This window comes from Hippocampus zosterae, chromosome 8 (assembly GCF_025434085.1).
Source record: "Hippocampus zosterae strain Florida chromosome 8, ASM2543408v3, whole genome shotgun sequence".
NCBI lineage: Eukaryota > Metazoa > Chordata > Actinopteri > Syngnathiformes > Syngnathidae > Hippocampus > Hippocampus zosterae.
This window is the reverse complement of record NC_067458.1, coordinates 12,529,858-12,544,994: the sequence shown is the minus strand read 5'-3', so window position 1 is coordinate 12,544,994 and position 15,137 is coordinate 12,529,858. Positions and strand designations below refer to the sequence as shown.

The window sequence follows — 15,137 nt, the reverse complement described above, 5'->3', positions numbered from 1 at the left end:
TGATGTTTGGGGTGTTAGTGTTGTTGAGTTTGTTTGTGAGTGTGTGTAGGTTTACCGTGTCAAAGGCTTTGGACATGTCTAGGGCTATGGCAACTGTTCGTTTTGGTGGTTTTTGTTGATTGAAACCTGTGGCTATGATGTTGTGTATGTGGTGTAGTGCTGTGGTTGTGGAGTGTTATTTTCGGAAGCCGTGTTGGTGAGAGGGTAGTTGAGTGTTGTTGGTAATGAAGGGTAGTATTACCTTTTCCATTGTTTTGGCTATTGGGCTGAGTAGTGCTATTGGTCTGTAGGATGGGCCGAGTGCGTGGTTTTTGTTGGGTTTTGGTATTGGGATTATTTTTGCAGTCTTCCATATTGCGGGGATGGTGTTGGTGTTGAGTGATGTGTTGTAAGTGTGTGTGAGTAGTGTTATTGCTTTGGGGCCTAGGTGTTTCAGATGTCTGATGTTTATGTTGTCTGGGCCTGTGGAGTTGTTGCTTTTGGAGCGTTGTAGTGCTTGTTTGACTTGTTGTTCTGTGATGGTTATGGGCGTGGTGTTGAGTTTTCGTATTTTGCGTTGTAGTTGTCTGTATGTTCTGTTGGTTTTGTGTTGTATTATGTTGGTGAATTGTTTGTTGAATGCTCGTGCTTTCTGTTTGTTGGATATTGCCGTGTGTTGTCCGAACTGTATTGTGGTGTTTTCTGGTGCTTTTTGTTCTTTGTTAGATAGTCTTGTTACTGTGTTCCAGAGTATGTATTGTTTGTGTCTGTGGTTCCATGCATCCGTTAAGTGTTCTTTCCATAGCTCTTGTTTGTGTTTTTGGATTTGTTTGTCTATTTCTTTGTTTAGGTCTGTGATGCGTGGGTCTTGGTGGTTTTGTTGTCTGATGTCGTTTCTTTGGCTGATGAGTGTTCTGATGTGTTTTGGTAGGAGAAGTGATTTGCTTTTTATTTTTCCGTGGGGTATGTGGTGTTTGTCTGCTGTAAGTATGAGGTTTGTGAGCATGGTGTTGGCTCTGTGGATGTTGTCAGGTATGGTTAAGTTCTCCAGTGCTGATTCTATTTCAGAGGTGTATCCTTCCCAGTCTGCTTTCCTGTAATTTGTGTAAGTTTGAAGGTGTTGTTGTAGGCGGAAAGGAGCACGCGTGTTGTGTGTGATTTTGATAGGAAGGTGGTCTGAACTGAGTGCGTGTATTGTGGTCCATGTTGTTCTGTTTGTGATGCTGTTGCTGGCTGTTGTGATGTCCGGTGATGTTGGTTGTTGGTTGATGTTTGTAGGTTTTCTGGTAGGTGTGTTTGCGTTTAGAGTGATTTGTTGGGAGTTCTGTAGTATGTCTGCAATGAGGGTGCCTCTGTGGTCGTCGTAGGGAGAGTGCCATTGTGTTGAGTGAGCGTTGATGTCTGCGGTTAGAATGGTGTTGTTCAGCGAGTTTATGTATTGGAAGGTGTTGGTGATGTCTGTGTCTTCTGTGGCGTGGTCTGGTCGGGTGGTATCTCTGGGGGGTATATACATGTTGCATATGTGTAGTCTTTTGTGGTTGGTTATGTGAATCTTTACGGTTTGAATTTCTGTAGTGTTGGTGTTAATGTTGTTGGGGATGTTCATGGGAGTGAATGCGACTGATTTGTGAATGTATGTGAGCAGTCCTCCTCCTCCCTTGTGTTCTCTGTCTTTCCTAATGCTGGTGTAGTTGGTGAGACGAGGTGTGTTGTGTTGTTTTTCTAGTTTGGTTTCTTGTATGGTGATGATGTCTGCGTGCTGTTGTGAGGCGAGTTCTTCTAGTTCTGTTTTCTTGTTTTGGATGCCGTTGATGTTTATTTGTAGTATGGTCAGTGTGTGTTTGTTGTTTTTGTTGGTGGGTGTTGTTCTTTGTGGGTTGTTCGGGGGTTGTGGTGTTGGGGTGTTTGTTGTTTGCGTGTGTGTTCTGCATGTCCACGTGTTTGTGTATTGGCGGGTGGTGATGCCGGAGCAATGTCTGTGTATCCAGTGTGGGTGTGTTGAGTTGCATCTGAGTGAGGCTTGTCTGCGTGTGATGATTCTATTGCAGCTATTGCAGGTCCAGGTTTGGGGGGGTGGTCTTGTGTTTGTTGTATCTCTGTTGGAGTTGTCTGTCCGTGTTGCGTTTGAGGGTAGTGTTGGTGAGGCGAGTGTGTTGTTTTGGTCTGTTTGTGCTCTGCTGCCTGTTGGTGTCCTACGAGGTGTTGTTGTTTGTGGTGGTGTTTTGGGATGTAGTCTGCATTTCCATGTTATGTTGTATTGTCTAGTGTTTATGTTTGTGCAATGTTTGTGTACCCAGTGTGGTGTGTGGTGGTTGCATCTGAAGGATGTCTGTCTTCTTGTAATCTGTTGTGTGCAAATGTCGCATGTCCAGGTAGTTTGTTGTGTGTGTGTTTGTTGCGTGCGTGAGAGTGTCTGTGTGGGCCCCGGATTTGTCTCTATGTCCCCCGCCTGGAGCAAAAGGTCCGCCCGCCACCCTGCCAGGTTCAGGGGGCGGTTAGCCGAAAAAAAAAAAAAAACGGCCGTAAGAGCACCCCGTTCGGGGTGCAGGGATTGGTTCCTTGATTTGTCCCCCCGTTCGGGGGGAACCCTCCAACTGCGAGTAAGCCAAGGAGTTTGGAGGTACAGCAGGTTGACAGCAGTGTGATCGAGCAGATTAGATAGAGTAGAATTTGAATGGGGCTTCACTGATTTATTTCATACAATTCATATCTAAAACACAGTTGAAAAATATTTGATTGTTAAAATATTTAAATACAAGAACTATATCAAGAAATTAACAAAACATAGTTTTTTTAGTTAGGAGAAAAGTCTAAAAACATATCACAAATGACAAACGTTGTGCCTCTCCTCCTCCTGTTCTTCAATGAAGCTGATCACCCTCCAGCTCCCGTTAGAAACATCGTGCTGCTGAAGGTGTGCCGGCAGAATGGTTGTGATACAGGAGGTGCTGTGGACTCTCCCAGAAACGAGGACCTAGTTTAGTTGTAGATCCAGTAAAACATAGTGCAAATGTGACATTATTTATAATGCACAGTTACAGTCTTGTGAATATTAAAAAATGTACTTCATGTAATGCAGGAAGCGAATATTTCAAACGAACTAAGGCAGCAAACAGTAAGAGCAAAATCGTGTTCCAAACATTAACTCTTTTTTTAAATGTCAATTAGCTTGTGAGTAATAAGACAAAATGTGACTGTCAGACAGAGAACTGTCAGAGCAAACGGTAGATTTTAGAAAGTCCTGCCGAAATAAATCTGCACCCGACTGCGACTGTCAGCGTTGAACTGCCGCCATTGCTGTCAAAGTCAGACACATCTCCAAAATTGTTGGAGCAAATTTTTAAGCAGGCTTCATCTTGATAAATTGACCACGTATTTGACATTTACACCATAACGTTACCGCCTAAAATAATCGTAAAACAAAATTTTGTGTAACAACAACAGTAATATGTACCCCAAAAGCTTTCAAAGCGTCTGAAAGTTTTCTCCTCCGTTTTTGTTGGGGCTTGGCTCGAAATGCATCATGATTGGCCGCCCGAAGTCCACGTGTCTGTCGGACGTGCTCTCATTGGTCTACAATACCATCACGGATGAATAAATACTCAAAGGGCTTGCCAGGCAAGCCCTTTGAACCCTTTAAATACTCAATGGGCTTGCCTGGCAAGCCCTTTGAGTATTTATTCCATATTGCCCACTAGTTCACTAGTAAGGTCATTTTGACGCTTACTAGTGAACATGTAAGGCCATAAATGTGCCCACTAGTTCACTAGTAAGATCATTTTGAGGCTTACTAGTTGACATGTAAGCCACAAAACGCCCGCTAGTTCACTAGTAAGATAATTTTGAGGGTTCTAATGAACATGTAAGCCACAGAACGCCCACTAGTTCACTAGTAAGATCATTTTGACGCTTACTAGTGAACATGTAAGCCACAAAACGCTCACTAGTTCACTAGTAAGGTCATTTTGACGCTTACTAGTGAACATGTAAGCCACAAAACGCTCCCTGGTTCACTAGTAAGGTAATTTTGACGCTTACTAGTGAACATGTAAGCCACAAAACGCCCACTAGTTCCCTAGTAAGATCATTTTGACGCTTATTTATGAACATGTCAGCCACAAAACGCTCACACGTTCACTAGTAAGATCATTTTGACGCTTACTAGTGAACATGTAAGCCACAAAACGCCCACTAGTTCACTAGTAAGGTCATTTTGACGCTTACTAGTGAACATGTAAGCCACAAAACGCCCACTAGTTCACTAGTAAGATCATTTTGACGCTTACTAGTGAACATGTAAGGCCATAAATGTGCCCACTAGTTCACTAGTAAGTTCATTTTGAGGCTTACTAGTTGACATGTAAGCCACACATCGCCTACTAGTTCACTAGTAAGATCATTTTGAGGCTTACTAGTGAACATGTAAGCCACAAAACGCCCAATAGTTCACTAGTAAGATCATTTTGACGCTTACTAGTGAACATGTAAGCCACAAAACGCTCACTAGTTTACTAGTAAGGTCATTTTGACGCTTACTAGTGAACATGTAAGCCACAAAACGCTCACTAGTTCACTAGTAAGGTCATTTTGACGCTTACTAGTGAACATGTAAGCCGCAAAACGCCCACTAGTTCACTAATAAGATTATTTTGACGCTTACTACTGAACATTTAAGGCCATAAATGTGCCCACTAGTTCACTGGTAAGATGATTTTGACGCTTACTAGTGAACATGTAAGGCCATAAATGTGCCCACTAGTTCACTAGTAAGTTCATTTTGAGGCTTACTAGTTGACATGTAAGCCACACATCGCCTACTAGTTCACTAGTAAGATCATTTTGAGGCTTACTAGTGAACATGTAAGCCACAAAACGCCCAATAGTTCACTAGTAAGATCATTTTGACGCTTACTAGTGAACATGTAAGCCACAAAACGCTCACTAGTTTACTAGTAAGGTCATTTTGACGCTTACTAGTGAACATGTAAGCCACAAAACGCTCACTAGTTCACTATCCATCCATCCATCCATAATAAGATAATTTTGACGCTTACTACTGAACATTTAAGGCCATAAATGTGCCCACTAGTTCACTGGTAAGATGATTTTGACGCTTACTAGTGAACATGTAAGGCCATAAATGTGCCCACTTGTAGTGCTAGTGACATTACACTGTACTTGCATTAAATGCAAATAAGGATGATTACGAAAACATGTAACGGTATCCTATTGGCTGTACGTTTCAAAATAGTGTCATCCCACCAGTCAGGGCTCATGATTTTGGAAATTCTGTGCCCACTTAGTTTTTTAAAACAACAATGGCGGACAGTGTCCTGAGACGTATTCGGCGAAGGTGCAGGGCAATAGAGAGTGCCTGTCATCAAGGGTCTGCCGGTGAAAGTGAAGCACGCGCGATAAACATTTCAATTGCTAATTTAAGAAGAGTTAGTGACCAGTTTAGCGCTGATACTATTCAAAGTTTGATTCAAAGTCCAATAGATCTCCGATCTGTCATCATTGCGGGACCCACTCCTAATGGTGGACGTGTTTGTTCCCATGTGGCACATCGTTTGCACACAGGTAAAATGGCTACCATTTTTTGTCATTGGTTTTTCGTATGTATTTTTATTCGAACTACACACGGGTTTTACTGACGACTTGCTGTGACTTACCTTCTATCACCCTGTCAAACGTCGTTTTATACCAGTGGTTTTCCTGCAAATCAGTAGACTATTAAGTAACGCGATGGCTGTACACTTTTAAGCAATAACTAGTGATCTTTTAGTTATTCAATTATAAGTTTGAATTATTTTTTTCTTGAGTAAAATGGTTAGAGAAAATAGCTGCTCGTGGTTTTGAAGCTGCATATACTTTTATGTACATCTGTGTCTATATGCCTGTACTGTATACAGTATATAAAAAACACGTAGTGATTCGTTTGCTTGAATTCCTTAATCCTTTTATTTCCATACTTTAGGTAGACGAGGAAGACCAGCACTTGACATTACAAGTGATCAAATTGAACTGCTCCCCACTCAGGGCTTTACAGTGAGAGCCATCACGGGGATGTTGGGTTGTTCCTCTTCATACCTGCATAAAAAAAATGACGTTTTTTTCAGATTTCAGCCAGAAATAGATTTACTCCCATTCATGATGTTGACCTGGAGGAGCATGTCAGAAGATTGCACAGCCAATTTCCCAGATCAGGCTCGAAAGCAAGTGTTCTGCTACATACTCTTGTCCCTTCATGTATATATCATTATATTCATTGTGAAAGTGTACTTTCTTTATTGTGTTGTTTTATGAACCTGTTGCAGATGATGAGGGCATACCTGCGTGCTGATGGTATTGTAGTACAAAGAAAAAGAGTTCGAGAAATCCTCAACCGTATTGAGCCAGCTGCTGCAGCCCAGAGATGGAGCCAGACTGTGGCTAGAAGAACATACTATGTGCCATTCCCCAATAGTTTATGGCACATAGATGGGCATATGCGTCTCATTCGGTAATAAGGGATCATCTTATATTTGTACTCGTGGGAGCATTAGAAAGCCATATTGTATGGACAGCACAGATTAAATTTAATTTTATCATTTGTATATCCAAGTTACACAAACTCCAAATTGCCTCCATGTAGTCTTAAGTGCACAGCAATACCTTCTCTACCGAGATGATATTTCAAACAAGATATGAAACTTGATTGTTTTCTTGTATTTAATCATTATTCTTTTCATGTTTGTTTTACAGGTGGGTGTTTGTGACACATGCCGGCATTGATGGGAATTCCAGGCTAATAACGTACCTTCAACTGGAGCACAGACAACACAGCTTTGACAGTGTTGAAATATTTTGTCCAAGCCACCTGCCTGTATGGGTTACCCTCCAGAGTAAGATCCGACCATGGTGGTGAAAACACTGGTTGCTCTTTTAATGAACCTACTGCAGGGACAAGACACCAAAATTATTTCTAGCTCCAGCCAACACCCCCTCACAATTTACTCACACCTCCCATGGCCTGATTATCCACCAACAGGGGCCCTTTTTGGATTATCATTTTGGCATAGGAACTTTCCTTTCCTATCCTAACCGAGTGAGATGAGCCGGTAGCACCTGGAGCAAAGATCGTCTAAATTTTAATAATGCTTAGGAAAGGTTCTGACCATCCTTTACGAAAGGAAAGGAGATATATTATGCAGCAGGAATATTTAAAGGGGAAGTCTTTTTTTATGTTGTTGTTGTTGTTGTCGACCCCACCCGTGCCCCGACATTGGGGGACCGGGCCCTCACTCCGTCTCCCGGATCCCCAGACCCCCCTCCGCCGCCCAGCGGGCGAGCAGGGCCGCCACTCCGCTTGGGTTTCGCCAGAGGTCCTCCGGAGTCAGTGTGGTGGGTATGTTTGTGCAGGTGAACAGGTGTTGTGTGTCGTGCACTTGCGTGCCGCATAGCGCACAGAGTGGTGTTGGGTGTGTGTCCGGTGTAATGTTGTGTAGGTAGGAGTGGAGGGCTGGTGATTTGTTGGTTCGGAGTTGTGCTAGGAGTTGTCTGGTTCTGTGTGGTAGGTCTTGCTCTGATGGGTCTATTTCTGGTGCTGGTGCATGTATTACTTTGTTGTGTTGTCTGGTGTCCAAGTGTGTTTGTACAAAGTGGGTGTGTATGTCTTTCATGTTCTGTTTTATGGTGTCGTTGTTGGTGTCCTGTGGTGCTGTGTCTTTGTTGTGTGTGTAGTTGTTGTTGTGGAAGATTGTTTGTTTCTTTTGTCTGGGTGGTGGTGGTTGTTGAGTGGGTGGGTTGGGTGTTGGGCTTTTTGTCTGATTTGCGATGCGTGTAGTTTTAGATGGGTGTTCAGTGGGAGAGTTTTTGTTTCCTCATGCAAGTGTTGTATGTTTGTGTCTTGTGTGCATCCTGTTGCTATTCTGAGTGCGGTGTTCTGTGTGGTCTGGAGTTTTGTCTTGTTTGTGTCCGATAGTGTTGGTGACCATATAGTGTTTGCGTATTCGAGGCGTGTGAGTGTGGTTGCTTTGTATGTGGTGAGTATAGTTTCTTTGGATTTTCCCCAGTGAGTGGTTGTTAAGGCTTTAAGTATTTTTTTTGATTGCTTGGCGCGGGTTAGAGTGTGTTGTGTGTGTTTTGAGAAGGTGAGTTTGGGGTCCCATGTTAATCCCAGTATTTTGGGTTCGCGGACTGTGGGTAGGGTGGTGTTATCTATTTGTAAAGTGAGCCTGTTGCTGTATTCTGCCGGATCCGGTGTGAACAGAGTGGTGGTGGTTTTGTCTGCGTTGAGTGTGAGTTGGTTCTGTTTTGTCCAGTTGTATATGTCGCGGAGATATTTTTGTACTTGTTGTTGTGCCTGTTGTGGTTTGACATGTGTGGATAGAATGGTGATGTCGTCTGCATATGTAACTGTGTGTACATTTGGAGGTGGTTGTGGTAAGTCTGCCATGTATATGTTGAATAGTGTTGGTGAAAGTACTCCCCCCTGTGGTACCCCCGTTTTCGTGTTTCTGTGTTCTGATGTTTCCCCCCGGTATTGAGTGTATTGTCTGCGTCCCCTTATGTAGTTGAAGATGTATTTGATGATGATGTTTGGGGTGTTAGTGTTGTTGAGTTTGTTTGTGAGTGTGTGTAGGTTTACCGTGTCAAAGGCTTTGGACATGTCTAGGGCTATGGCAACTGTTCGTTTTGGTGGTTTTTGTTGATTGAAACCTGTGGCTATGATGTTGTGTATGTGGTGTAGTGCTGTGGTTGTGGAGTGTTATTTTCGGAAGCCGTGTTGGTGAGAGGGTAGTTGAGTGTTGTTGGTAATGAAGGGTAGTATTACCTTTTCCATTGTTTTGGCTATTGGGCTGAGTAGTGCTATTGGTCTGTAGGATGGGCCGAGTGCGTGGTTTTTGTTGGGTTTTGGTATTGGGATTATTTTTGCAGTCTTCCATATTGCGGGGATGGTGTTGGTGTTGAGTGATGTGTTGTAAGTGTGTGTGAGTAGTGTTATTGCTTTGGGGCCTAGGTGTTTCAGATGTCTGATGTTTATGTTGTCTGGGCCTGTGGAGTTGTTGCTTTTGGAGCGTTGTAGTGCTTGTTTGACTTGTTGTTCTGTGATGGTTATGGGCGTGGTGTTGAGTTTTCGTATTTTGCGTTGTAGTTGTCTGTATGTTCTGTTGGTTTTGTGTTGTATTATGTTGGTGAATTGTTTGTTGAATGCTCGTGCTTTCTGTTTGTTGGATATTGCCGTGTGTTGTCCGAACTGTATTGTGGTGTTTTCTGGTGCTTTTTGTTCTTTGTTAGATAGTCTTGTTACTGTGTTCCAGAGTATGTATTGTTTGTGTCTGTGGTTCCATGCATCCGTTAAGTGTTCTTTCCATAGCTCTTGTTTGTGTTTTTGGATTTGTTTGTCTATTTCTTTGTTTAGGTCTGTGATGCGTGGGTCTTGGTGGTTTTGTTGTCTGATGTCGTTTCTTTGGCTGATGAGTGTTCTGATGTGTTGTGGTAGGAGAAGTGATTTGCTTTTTATTTTTCCGTGGGGTATGTGGTGTTTGTCTGCTGTAAGTATGAGGTTTGTGAGCATGGTGTTGGCTCTGTGGATGTTGTCAGGTATGGTTAAGTTCTCCAGTGCTGATTCTATTTCAGAGGTGTATCCTTCCCAGTCTGCTTTCCTGTAATTTGTGTAAGTTTGAAGGTGTTGTTGTAGGCGGAAAGGAGCACGCGTGTTGTGTGTGATTTTGATAGGAAGGTGGTCTGAACTGAGTGCGTGTATTGTGGTCCATGTTGTTCTGTTTGTGATGCTGTTGCTGGCTGTTGTGATGTCCGGTGATGTTGGTTGTTGGTTGATGTTTGTAGGTTTTCTGGTAGGTGTGTTTGCGTTTAGAGTGATTTGTTGGGAGTTCTGTAGTATGTCTGCAATGAGGGTGCCTCTGTGGTCGTCGTAGGGAGAGTGCCATTGTGTTGAGTGAGCGTTGATGTCTGCGGTTAGAATGGTGTTGTTCAGCGAGTTTATGTATTGGAAGGTGTTGGTGATGTCTGTGTCTTCTGTGGCGTGGTCTGGTCGGGTGGTATCTCTGGGGGGTATATACATGTTGCATATGTGTAGTCTTTTGTGGTTGGTTATGTGAATCTTTACGGTTTGAATTTCTGTAGTGTTGGTGTTAATGTTGTTGGGGATGTTCATGGGAGTGAATGTGACTGATTTGTGAATGTATGTGAGCAGTCCTCCTCCTCCCTTGTGTTCTCTGTCTTTCCTAATGCTGGTGTAGTTGGTGAGACGAGGTGTGTTGTGTTGTTTTTCTAGTTTGGTTTCTTGTATGGTGATGATGTCTGCGTGCTGTTGTGAGGCGAGTTCTTCTAGTTCTGTTTTCTTGTTTTGGATGCCGTTGATGTTTATTTGTAGTATGGTCAGTGTGTGTTTGTTGTTTTTGTTGGTGGGTGTTGTTCTTTGTGGGTTGTTCGGGGGTTGTGGTGTTGGGGTGTTTGTTGTTTGCGTGGCAAGCCCTTTGAGTATTTATTCCATATTGCCCACTAGTTCACTAGTAAGGTCATTTTGACGCTTACTAGTGAACATGTAAGGCCATAAATGTGCCCACTAGTTCACTAGTAAGATCATTTTGAGGCTTACTAGTTGACATGTAAGCCACAAAACGCCCGCTAGTTCACTAGTAAGATAATTTTGAGGCTTCTAATGAACATGTAAGCCACAGAACGCCCACTAGTTCACTAGTAAGATCATTTTGACGCTTACTAGTGAACATGTAAGCCACAAAACGCTCACTAGTTCACTAGTAAGGTCATTTTGACGCTTACTAGTGAACATGTAAGCCACAAAACGCTCACTGGTTCACTAGTAAGGTAATTTTGACGCTTACTAGTGAACATGTAAGCCACAAAACGCCCACTAGTTCCCTAGTAAGATCATTTTGACACTTATTTATGAACATGTCAGCCACAAAACGCTCACTCGTTCACTAGTAAGATCATTTTGACGCTTACTAGTGAACATGTAAGCCACAAAACGCCCACTAGTTCACTAGTAAGGTCATTTTGACGCTTACTAGTGAACATGTAAGCCACAAAACGCCCACTAGTTCACTAGTAAGATCATTTTGACGCTTACTAGTGAACATGTAAGGCCATAAATGTGCCCACTAGTTCACTAGTAAGTTCATTTTGAGGCTTACTAGTTGACATGTAAGCCACACATCGCCTACTAGTTCACTAGTAAGATCATTTTGAGGCTTACTAGTGAACATGTAAGCCACAAAACGCCCAATAGTTCACTAGTAAGATCATTTTGACGCTTACTAGTGAACATGTAAGCCACAAAACGCTCACTAGTTTACTAGTAAGGTCATTTTGACGCTTACTAGTGAACATGTAAGCCACAAAACGCTCACTAGTTCACTAGTAAGGTCATTTTGACGCTTACTAGTGAACATGTAAGCCGCAAAACGCCCACTAGTTCACTAATAAGATTATTTTGACGCTTACTACTGAACATTTAAGGCCATAAATGTGCCCACTAGTTCACTGGTAAGATGATTTTGACGCTTACTAGTGAACATGTAAGGCCATAAATGTGCCCACTTGTAGTGCTAGTGACATTACACTGTACTTGCATTAAATGCAAATAAGGATGATTACGAAAACATGTAACGGTATCCTATTGGCTGTACGTTTCAAAATAGTGTCATCCCACCAGTCAGGGCTCATGATTTTGGAAATTCTGTGCCCACTTAGTTTTTTAAAACAACAATGGCGGACAGTGTCCTGAGACGTATTCGGCGAAGGTGCAGGGCAATAGAGAGTGCCTGTCATCAAGGGTCTGCCGGTGAAAGTGAAGCACGCGCGATAAACATTTCAATTGCTAATTTAAGAAGAGTTAGTGACCAGTTTAGCGCTGATACTATTCAAAGTTTGATTCAAAGTCCAATAGATCTCCGATCTGTCATCATTGCGGGACCCACTCCTAATGGTGGACGTGTTTGTTCCCATGTGGCACATCGTTTGCACACAGGTAAAATGGCTACCATTTTTTGTCATTGGTTTTTCGTATGTATTTTTATTCGAACTACACACGGGTTTTACTGACGACTTGCTGTGACTTACCTTCTATCACCCTGTCAAACGTCGTTTTATACCAGTGGTTTTCCTGCAAATCAGTAGACTATTAAGTAACGCGATGGCTGTACACTTTTAAGCAATAACTAGTGATCTTTTAGTTATTCAATTATAAGTTTGAATTATTTTTTTCTTGAGTAAAATGGTTAGAGAAAATAGCTGCTCGTGGTTTTGAAGCTGCATATACTTTTATGTACATCTGTGTCTATATGCCTGTACTGTATACAGTATATAAAAAACACGTAGTGATTCGTTTGCTTGAATTCCTTAATCCTTTTATTTCCATACTTTAGGTAGACGAGGAAGACCAGCACTTGACATTACAAGTGATCAAATTGAACTGCTCCCCACTCAGGGCTTTACAGTGAGAGCCATCACGGGGATGTTGGGTTGTTCCTCTTCATACCTGCATAAAAAAAATGACGTTTTTTTCAGATTTCAGCCAGAAATAGATTTACTCCCATTCATGATGTTGACCTGGAGGAGCATGTCAGAAGATTGCACAGCCAATTTCCCAGATCAGGCTCGAAAGCAAGTGTTCTGCTACATACTCTTGTCCCTTCATGTATATACTGTATCATTATATTCATTGTGAAAGTGTACTTTCTTTATTGTGTTGTTTTATGAACCTGTTGCAGATGATGAGGGTATACCTGCGTGCTGATGGTATTGTAGTACAAAGAAAAAGAGTTCGAGAAATCCTCAACCGTATTGAGCCAGCTGCTGCAGCCCAGAGATGGAGCCAGACTGTGGCTAGAAGAACATACTATGTGCCATTCCCCAATAGTTTATGGCACATAGATGGGCATATGCGTCTCATTCGGTAATAAGGGATCATCTTATATTTGTACTCGTGGGAGCATTAGAAAGCCATATTGTATGGACAGCACAGATTAAATTGAATTTTATCATTTGTATATCCAAGTTACACAAACTCCAAATTGCCTCCATGTAGTCTTAAGTGCACAGCAATACCTTCTCTACCGAGATGATATTTCAAACAAGATATGAAACTTGATTGTTTTCTTGTATTTAATCATTATTCTTTTCATGTTTGTTTTACAGGTGGGTGTTTGTGACACATGCCGGCATTGATGGGAATTCCAGGCTAATAACGTACCTTCAACTGGAGCACAGACAACACAGCTTTGACAGTGTTGAAATATTTTGTCCAAGCCACCTGCCTGTATGGGTTACCCTCCAGAGTAAGATCCGACCATGGTGGTGAAAACACTGGTTGCTCTTTTAATGAACCTACTGCAGGGACAAGACACCAAAATTATTTCTAGCTCCAGCCAACACCCCCTCACAATTTACTCACACCTCCCATGGCCTGATTATCCACCAACAGGGGCCCTTTTTGGATTATCATTTTGGCATAGGAACTTTCCTTTCCTATCCTAACCGAGTGAGATGAGCCGGTAGCACCTGGAGCAAAGATCATCTAAATTTTAATAATGCTTAGGAAAGGTTCTGACCATCCCTTACGAAAGGAAAGGAGATATATTATCCAGCAGGAATATTTAAAGGGGAAGTCTTTTTTTATGTTGTTGTTGTTGTTGTTGTCGACCCCACCCGTGCCCCGACATTGGGGGACCGGGCCCTCACTCCCTCTCCCGGATCCCCAGACCCCCCTCCGCCGCCCAGCGGGCGAGCAGGGCCGCCACTCCGCTTGGGTTTCGCCAGAGGTCCTCCGGAGTCAGTGTGGTGGGTATGTTTGTGCAGGTGAACAGGTGTTGTGTGTCGTGCACTTGCGTGCCGCATAGCGCACAGAGTGGTGTTGGGTGTGTGTCCGGTGTAATGTTGTGTAGGTAGGAGTGGAGGGCTGGTGATTTGTTGGTTCGGAGTTGTGCTAGGAGTTGTCTGGTTCTGTGTGGTAGGTCTTGCTCTGGTGGGTCTATTTCTGGTGCTGGTGCATGTATTACTTTGTTGTGTTGTCTGGTGTCCAAGTGTGTTTGTACAAAGTGGGTGTGTATGTCTTTCATGTTCTGTTTTATGGTGTCGTTGTTGGTGTCCTGTGGTGCTGTGTCTTTGTTGTGTGTGTAGTTGTTGTTGTGGAAGATTGTTTGTTTCTTTTGTCTGGGTGGTGGTGGTTGTTGAGTGAGTGGGTGTAGTGGGTGGGTTGGGTGTTGGGCTTTTTGTCTGATTTGCGATGCGTGTAGTTTTAGATGGGTGTTCAGTGGGAGAGTTTTTGTTTCCTCATGCAAGTGTTGTATGTTTGTGTCTTGTGTGCATCCTGTTGCTATTCTGAGTGCGGTGTTCTGTGTGGTCTGGAGTTTTGTCTTGTTTGTGTCCGATAGTGTTGGTGACCATATAGTGTTTGCGTATTCGAGGCGTGTGAGTGTGGTTGCTTTGTATGTGGTGAGTATAGTTTCTTTGGATTTTCCCCAGTGAGTGGTTGTTAAGGCTTTAAGTATTTTGTTTGATTGCTTGGCGCGGGTTAGAGTGTGTTGTGTGTGTTTTGAGAAGGTGAGTTTGGGGTCCCATGTTAATCCCAGTATTTTGGGTTCGCGGACTGTGGGTAGGGTGGTGTTATCTATTTGTAAAGTGAGCCTGTTGCTGTATTCTGCCGGATCCGGTGTGAACAGAGTGGTGGTGGTTTTGTCTGCGTTGAGTGTGAGTTGGTTCTGTTTTGTCCAGTTGTATATGTCGTGGAGATATTTTTGTACTTGTTGTTGTGCCTGTTGTGGTTTGACATGTGTGGATAGAATGGTGATGTCGTCTGCATATGTAACTGTGTGTACATTTGGAGGTGGTTGTGGTAAGTCTGCCATGTATATGTTGAATAGTGTTGGTGAAAGTACTCCCCCCTGTGGTACCCCCGTTTTCGTGTTTCTATGTTCTGATGTTTCCCCCCGGTATTGAGTGTATTGTCTGCGTCCCCTTATGTAGTTGAAGATGTATTTGATGATGATGTTTGGGGTGTTAGTGTTGTTGAGTTTGTTTGTGAGTGTGTGTAGGTTTACCATGTCAAAGGCTTTGGACATGTCTAGGGCTATGGCAACTGTTCGTTGTGGTGGTTTTTGTTGATTGAAACCTGTGGCTATGATGTTGTG

The 15,137-nt window shown here is 42.9% G+C and overlaps 1 protein-coding gene across 2 annotated transcripts in view; it reads right to left on the bottom strand.

Moving 5' to 3' along the window:
- The window catches only part of LOC127606352 (uncharacterized), a 674,358-nt gene that overhangs the window by 279,320 nt on the left and 379,901 nt on the right, over nt 1-15,137 (bottom strand). The window lies entirely within an intron of this gene.